This window comes from Macadamia integrifolia, chromosome 9 (assembly GCF_013358625.1).
Source record: "Macadamia integrifolia cultivar HAES 741 chromosome 9, SCU_Mint_v3, whole genome shotgun sequence".
NCBI lineage: Eukaryota > Viridiplantae > Streptophyta > Magnoliopsida > Proteales > Proteaceae > Macadamia > Macadamia integrifolia.
This window is the reverse complement of record NC_056565.1, coordinates 16,689,455-16,698,185: the sequence shown is the minus strand read 5'-3', so window position 1 is coordinate 16,698,185 and position 8,731 is coordinate 16,689,455.

The following is an 8,731-nucleotide window of genomic DNA, read 5'->3' as shown; positions in this document are numbered from 1 at the left end:
CCCCACCCCACCCAACCCAACCCAACCCAACCCAACCCAACCCAACCCCCAAATATGAGTCAGGAAAGCATACACTGTCATACATTAGTATGGTCCCAGGCAGTTAATAAGTAAGCATGCAAAGGTAGGAGAAGCCTTATTACTTGGGTCCCATTGCAATAATTAAGGAATGGGGGTACGTTTTCTCTTCCCACGGTTCCACCCCTGCATTAATCAACCCACGGGAAACAAAATCCATTACTGTTATAAGATGGATCAGATCGGTGTCAAGACTAGAGAAATATTTAGAGAGGATGTTTAGTAATAAACCTGAGACAATTTTCTTCGTCCTTACAAAATTATAAAATTAAGAGAACGGTTTTTGAGCAAGTGACATATGGAAACACAATAATGAGATGTCACAAAATAGTATCACATATAGGAGGGCATCAAAGTTACTATGAGAAATAGAGAGATAGACACGAAGAGCGTTAACGTACTCTGCCCGGCAGCTTAGAGATAACATTCTCCCTATAAAAATTAAAGTAAATATTTTTATTATTTATTTAAAAAATAATAATTAATACAACTATACTGAATGACGGACTTTGAAAAACTTATCAATATGTTTTTATACCATATGGCAAATTGTATAGGCAGAATTTTGATAGGCAACCTAGAGGTAGCTTGTTCAGCTCTAAAATTTTCGTCCAAAAAGAGTTTTCCACAAGACAAATTTGATATTTGAAAAATAGGAGAAGGCCCTCCGAGTCTAAGGCATAGTACTTGATGTGAGAGGATATAGAGAGTATCCTACTCCCCCAAAGAACCCTTTTCCTTGAAACTTTTAAGAACCATAGGACATTGTATGTGGTAGAAGTAGCATATGCATCACAGATGATGTACAAGGGGATGCATTCCAATGCATGTGCGTATATTGATTTAGGGGAAGTAGTTTCCTGCCTAGGAGCAGAGGGTTCAATAGCACCTTAAACTCTTTATCTCTCACGTCCTTGTAGGAAATGACTTCCCTACCCCAAGATGAGAGATAGAGAATGCATGGGAGGTGCTACACACCCTCCGCTCCATGGGGGGAAAGATTATCCCTTAACTAGAGTATGAAGTGATTAATCACGAGTATGTACCATCTATTCAACGGTACTAGTTGTCACATCATCATATCCACATGATATGATGGAGATGGACAACTTTGGTATGAAACATGACATTAAAAAAATAAAAAAAAATTCATTGATGTTCATCACACTTGGCGTCAAGTAGAACCCTTTATATAATCATTTTGAGAAAAGGTTGGGCACACCGTTAGTATATAGTTAGCTAGTGCCTATAGTGTCTACCTCTCTTTTCCTAATTTTAAATGACTCACATGCCCCTCTTTTATGATGCACTATCTCACACCTCTATTGATGCCGCAAGCAGGCAGTGCGTCTATCCCACTCCCTTTCGTTTTTTTACTTTTTCATTATAATAGTCTGATCTTACCTATAAGTTTTAACTCTATGGATTGTGTTTTAAGGTGGTATATAAGATCATTAAAAAAAAAATCTACATTAGGGAATCTACATAATCATATCATGGTTGGGTGCTTACCTGTACCCTATGGTAAGTCAAATTGGGCTGAAATTTAATGGACAGGTCGAGTGTCTCCTACTCACATGTCAAGTTCCATAGTGAGTTGGGCATATCATGAAACAAATAATTGAAAAACATGGGAATTTGACATGGATGCAAAAGACTACCACACACACACACACACACACAACATTATAGAGGATAAATGGCTAAATTTGGGTCTAAAACATGCATATGGTTTACCTATACCATATTGTAAAGCCCTACTCTTTAAACCCGGTTTATTGACTGGTTGGTTTGGTTTGGTCTAGCAGGGTCCAAATCGGAGCGGGTTGACATTGGTGCCTTGTGGTACATGGCGACAAGGGTGACGTCAAATGCTAGGTGGCAGGACAAGATTGAGCCAGTACATGAAGTGATTCGCACGCCTAAGTCGTGCCCTTGCACATATCAGAAGGCCATGTATGAATAGGGAATGTGCGTTATCACATTTGAATGATAAGAACTTAATCTACAATGCGTGGCGAGAGTGAGGTATCACTGGTAGGTGCGAAACCCACAAGTGTGACCTACCTGTATGGGTAACATGGAACCCAGCATGCCCAGCTTGGGTGAGCACGTGTATTTTGACCTCATCGTCGTAATGAGGTCTCGTACGCCCAATGATGTTGGCTGCATCATCCGAAAATGCGATTTAATGTATTTTGGTCCATAAATGGACAAAACCAAACGAACCTTAGAAAATATTTATGAACCAAGGTATAAATAGCACTTAAGTCCTTCTCTCTCTCCCATTTATGATTTCAGCAAAGTTTGTTGAGGAGAGTAAGAGGAGGGAGAAAAGAGGAAGAAGAAGAAGAAGAAGGCTAAGAAGGAGGCTACCTCCTTGGATCCCGTAGCCACATTTTGCTTTTTTGCCGTCGGTATTGTCACGGGCGTCTTGAGATCTACATCTTAAGGTAAGTGACACGATGAACCCTTGAGATATGATGGAATCCCTTTTGTGTGTGGTTGAATCTAGAAGATAATGGAACCCTTGTATGATTTCCTTGAAGGATTTAAGAAGGGAAACAAATATTGGGAGTCATTGAAGTGGCATTTGAGTTTGACCAGATAACCCCAAGATTTGGGGTTTTTCAAGTTAAGGTATGATTTCTTTCCCCAAATATTGTTAATGACTTAGATCCATAAAACAATCAAGTAGATGAGGCTTAGGAATTGTGGGAAATGAAGTGGGAACCACCCTATTGAGTTTCCAAGAGGTGGAATGAAGAAAATAAGGAAAACAACAAAATTTGAGGAATACTGATGGGTAGGACCAACGGGTGCCACACCTACCAGTGTGACCCGCCTATTTCCTCTGGGATTCTGACTCAACCGACGGGTAAGACCGGCGGGTGCCACACCTACCAGTGTGACCCGTCTGTCTTCTCTGGGTCTACCGACGGGTGAGATTGGCTGGTGCCAAACCAATATGACCCGTTGGTCTTGGCAGTTTGCATAGGTGGGTTCTCCTACCCACCTATATGACCCACCTGTAGCCCAAATGAGCTCCAATAGAACTCAAACTCACCGATAACCTTATTCACCCCATTAAATGTGTCATGATTATATCTTACATCATTTACAGTCCCGAATTGGACGTATCTCTAAGCTCCTCATCTGTGCTAGGTTTCGAAAAACTCATCTTCCTACGCTGGATCTTACTCGTACCGTGCGCACATACTATTGTACGATAATAATGACTTTGATTTTATTTTAGGAGTGGCATCCAATGCATTCATAGACTGTATTGACATTCCGATTGCCATTATCATGCATATGTTTGATGTATGAATGACACATTTATAATTGAACATGTTATATCTTAAATTTCTAAATGCATATTATTTGTTTGAAAATCTTGAGAATGGATTTATCATACGATGGTCATGGTGACTATTTGCCAAACATGTGTGGAATTTTTAGATTAGATGCCGTAGTCAACTTGGAAACAAATACATTGGTACACCGTGGAATGGGTCACATAAGTACTATGTAGTTGTACTGTCTCATGTAGGAGCATGTGGTTAGGATATCATATTTCTTCATGATATGACCCTTCCCAATAGGGGTTTACGTGTTGGGTTATCACTGGGGAGAAGCGTCAATCGCTGACCGCCGTGGTGGTTAGAAATACACCTGGCTGATCATTAAGACAGTTGAAAACCTTGATGATATATTTAAAAGGCCAATCGTACTGCTTTTAATTCTACTGTGGTTCGACCATGATTTATATTTCTACTGTGGTTCGGCTATGATTTACTTTTTCAAGTGTTCATGGTGGGCCTTCTATGACAACCCTATGGGTGTATCACAGGATGGAGAATGCGTCTCGAACCCGGGGCATACATGTACTGTGGTTGTGAGTAGCACATAACCTATGACCAAGTATGATTGTTAGGTGAATAGGAATAAAAAGAATCTTATGCAAATAGAATCATTTGATTATGATTGTTTGTATGCGTCTTTCTTTCCATTTACTGATCTAGTGAGCTCACCCCTCGTGTATACACATTTTTAAATGATTTTACAGGATACTCTATAGAGGAATCTGCATTGGGTCCCACTGACAAAACCCCAGTGGGGGATTAGTGGGCCCTCGAAGGATTTGATCATGGTGACGGTTACCAGTGTGAGGGTTGTGTTTCAGGGCAACAATAGCTGACTCCACTTGCTGCATTCTTTTGATTCTTTTGGCATATTTCCTCTTTTGTGCTCTCGATAGTTAAATATTTCTTGTGTAAATATCATGCCTACGGGCCCACATGTAATTATACTATGTATAATTATTTGTGATATTAATAGTATATGAAAAATTACAGGCACTCATTACGATAAGACTTTTGCTGTATTATACTATTATTTCCCCTGATTACTTGTGCTTATTATGTTGTGGTTACTGTATCAGATGATCCTGGTGGTTTTGAATTACCTGGTGGGAACCCGGTCATCGGTCAGATTCTATGTGAACGGGGTGTGACACATATCATATGTAAGAGTGCAAGTTTGGCCCTGACAGCTCGAACCTGATCCCAAACAAGTTTCGATTCCAAAATTTTGGCCCTGAGGGTTGAGTAGACCTTCTGACCCTGAGTTAGGGTTAGAGAGGGTAAGGGCTGATGTCTTTGGCCCTCCCAGCCCGCCCTGAACTCGGCCCTGATTTTTTACCCTAACTTTTGGCCTGATCCGGACCTGATTTTTGCCCCTAATGTTGATTTTGATTTTTTTTTTGTTTTCTTATGATGTTCTCCTCTTTGTTTAACATGCCAAGGGTTTTGAGATCTTCGGATTGTTTGCCTTATTAATATTATCTCTATGTTTATCACGATAAATAATTTAATTTTTTTTTATTATTTGTTTTTTTTTCTTACCTCCTCTTTATTATGAATATTTTTTATTTTTTAGTTATTTCATATTTTGCAGGGTCAGTATCAGGGTATACCCAGCCCTTGATGGCAAATCAGGGCCAATCAGGGTTAGGGTCAGGGTCAATCAGGGTTTTCCCGGCCCGACCTTGAAAAATTAGGGCCAATTAGGACGGGTAAGGGTTGGGTTGAACTCTGAAGGGTTGGGCCTAAGTTGAAGTTTTGCAGGTTTTGGGCCCAATAAAGGGGACTCAGGGTTGGGTTAGGGTTTTAAGAAACCCAGTCCAACCCGGCCCTGTTGCACCCCTAATCATATGTATTTAGTTGTCAAATTTATCATTTGATCCTTCCATGTGATGGAATTAGATATCCATATAAGGACCCCTTAGCCTTATAACAATAAATAAAAAATAATGACACCCTTGCTTGGTCTCCCCATTAGGGAAACTTTTTATAACGGCTTGATCCCATACCAAGCCATGATATTGTCCACTTTAGGGCAAATCCCTTATATATTTAAAATGCGTTGTGCTCTATTAAGGATATCACTCTTTATCAATAGCTCATTCTATAGCCGATGTGAGACGAAAGGTTCTTGGAATCATATACACATTAGGGGGAAGTCACTTTCAATAGATCACAAATCGTCATTCAAGGGGTTGAGAGAGCAGAGAGATGAAAGAGAATGTATATTTCAACACGACTTTTCTTTTCCCTTTTATTTATTTGTTTACATTTTACACTAGTGGATAATTTAGTTATTTCATTATGAGAGATAATATTAAAGATAATTTTTGAAAGGATAAAGTTTTCTTGCATCGTGGATGAAGGAAAAGACACCCATCAAGGGTCATAAATGTTCTATAACTTATAGTACAAAATCGATAATACCGCTAATTGTTCCTCACTTCCACTATACCCTATGGACAACATAAAAAACTCACTCCTTTTCTGAAAGGGTTCTCTTTTTCCATCACTATATTTAGTGAAGTATAATGCTTCAAGCATTTCATTGGTACGTGAATAGAGGATGTAGTTAAAATTACGGAAGATGCATTCTATATTTTATATTCATCTCCATTTGATAGCATTTTGATTATTTTAGTAAAACTTTAAATCCCAATTTGAACAACTTTTCTTACTTATTTTGGACTAAAAGTCTAAAATTTGACCATTGATATGGTGACATTATACTTCACTAGGCATAGTAATGACACTTTTAATATTAATCTTTTGGAATCATGATTGATGCATAACTGCGGTGGTACACCAGTAGTGCCTCCAAAACTTGGGATCGGATCATCATCCTTTGACTTACCTATTTGATGGTTGAGGTGGGAGAGAAATCCAACTCGGTTCCATAATTTCAAACCCAAATCTAACCCGAAATCTAGAGATCTTTTTTTAATGATTTGATCCAAAGATGGAATTAGATACTTTATAAGCTTTTGATATAATTCATTCCACGGAGATACCGAGGAGACGAAGCACCCTTCCACACAATGAGACGGAAGCCGATGATAGGTGTGGCCTAATCTTATGTGAATGTTGTGGGTCCAATCTTAGTGCCTTATGTGTCTATCTCTCTTATTTTGAAGTTATCTTTTACATCTCCTATATGATGCTTCATCCTGTGTTTTCATTATTGTCGCTAGCAATATTAATCGATCGATTTGGTTCAATTATAATCCAGGTTCAATCAGTTTCAGTGTGGGATCAAAACCAAACCAATAAGAAAATATAATAACAACAAAACCTTATCCCAACTAAATAAGGTCGGTTACATGGATACGCGATGGACATATTAACAAAATAAAAGTGAAGAAAATAAGGGGAAAAAGAAAGAGTAAGAAACAAAGCAACACCTCTGGGACATCCAACCTAATAGCAATAGACAACATGGATCTTTGCCTTTGTAATCGGGTTGGTTTCGGTCTGATTTGTGTTCGATTTGCCATGCACATTGATTTTTTTTTAATATATATATAATGAGTTTTGGGTGGTTTTGATTTGGTTCAGGTTCGCTCTGTTTCCAATAGTGGTTCGGTTTGGTTTTGGGGTCATAAAATCCCAAACCAAAATTAGTCTAATAAGCCTTTGATTCAGTTTAGTCTAAGCTATTTCCCGTTTAATCCAATTGGTTTTACTGATTCGGACTAGGTTTTAACACTCCTAATTTCCCCTGTCAGCTAATTTACCACACATGGGTGGTATGCTTATCTCTCTCTCTATATTGGATAGGGACAAAGTTTGTTGTCTTAAAATGGTCCATTCGACAATGACACGGAGGCACTTTCGTATAGAAAACACTTACCCTTCAATAGATATTCTCATGGAAAAGGAGTTAAAGCTTTGGATCTAAAATTAGAAGGGGCAAGGTTTTGAACAGTGAAATCAAGGATCGAAAACCTGCTCATGCTGATTTTTATCCGAATTGACCGATTCAACCGATCCGATTCTTATTTTAAAACCATAAACAATGGAGGGAGAGAGATTTCAATTTTCAAACCATTACAGCCTTGCAGGCAAAACGCGGTGGTGAGTTGTAACTTGTAACTGAAGGGTCAAGACTCCATTGCTGGACAAGACATGACGTGTCTAGAGGAGAGCGCGAGTGGTGAAGTGGAGAATACTCTATTCTATTCTCCACGTACGTGGAGAGAAACCCAATTTAACCTCATCAGTTGACTTATCAAGTTTACTTTGACTGGTAAACTCGATCCGGGTGCTCATGCCCGAAAATTCTGTATCTTCCATGAACATGGATCCTCTAGGCTTGGTATCCATTTCCCCATATTGTTTGCATTGAAATGGATCCTGGATCTCAACCAATCACCAATCATCAGGAGCCAAGGTGTTAATTCCACGCCCAACTGAGCCTGATCAGCGAAAATCCAAAACCGGCCTAACCCATTTGTTAAACATGTCAAGGCTCAAGTTCGTACTGCATACTCTTCGATCGTTCTTGGTGTAAAAGTTCTACTTAACTATCGCCTGGTCAAGAAGAATTGATTAAGAGTCTGACTCAACTTAATAAATTTAAAGGCTATTTAGAGCCCTTTTACTTTGATTGACACTTTTTTTTTTTTTTTTCTGGGTACATGTTTAACACATTTAAAATCCATTTAGAGATAAATGGCTCAGTAACTTGTTTAGCTTGATGAAAACCCAAAAAATGATTGACTATTTATAAAAAGGTCAATAGGTTGTTTTATGGCTTGTTTGGCCCGATCAAAGCCTAAAAATTGATCATCATTCATAAAAATGTCCATGCCTGCCATATGTAGGTCACGGTGCAAGGGGAAAAAAACATAGTGAGACCTAATTAGGACAGACCAAGCCCGATCGATCGATGAATAGCCTGACCCAGTTTATTGATCCGGATCCACTGACCCGACAAAATGATTTGTTACCCAAAACAGCCAAACTTTGATCAATGTATTGCACCCAACGGAAAGTGACGGTAGAGTGCAGTGGATAACTTCTCACTTTCTGAGTGATTGTTTCCATTAGCAGTGAGCTTTTAGCCTTTTAATCATTTTTTTAATGAGCACTTGGTGGCTCAGTTTAAAGCTTCAAATAAAAACCTCACACAGACGCTATACCTTCTCCTCTCTCCTCTTGCTTCTTAAGTCTCATCCTCCTCGTGAGCATCACCATCACCATATCCCTTTTTTAAATTTTCTCTGAACTGATAAACCAACTCAGAAAGCTTAGTTAGATCTGAAAAAAAAAAAAAAAAAATCCCAGAA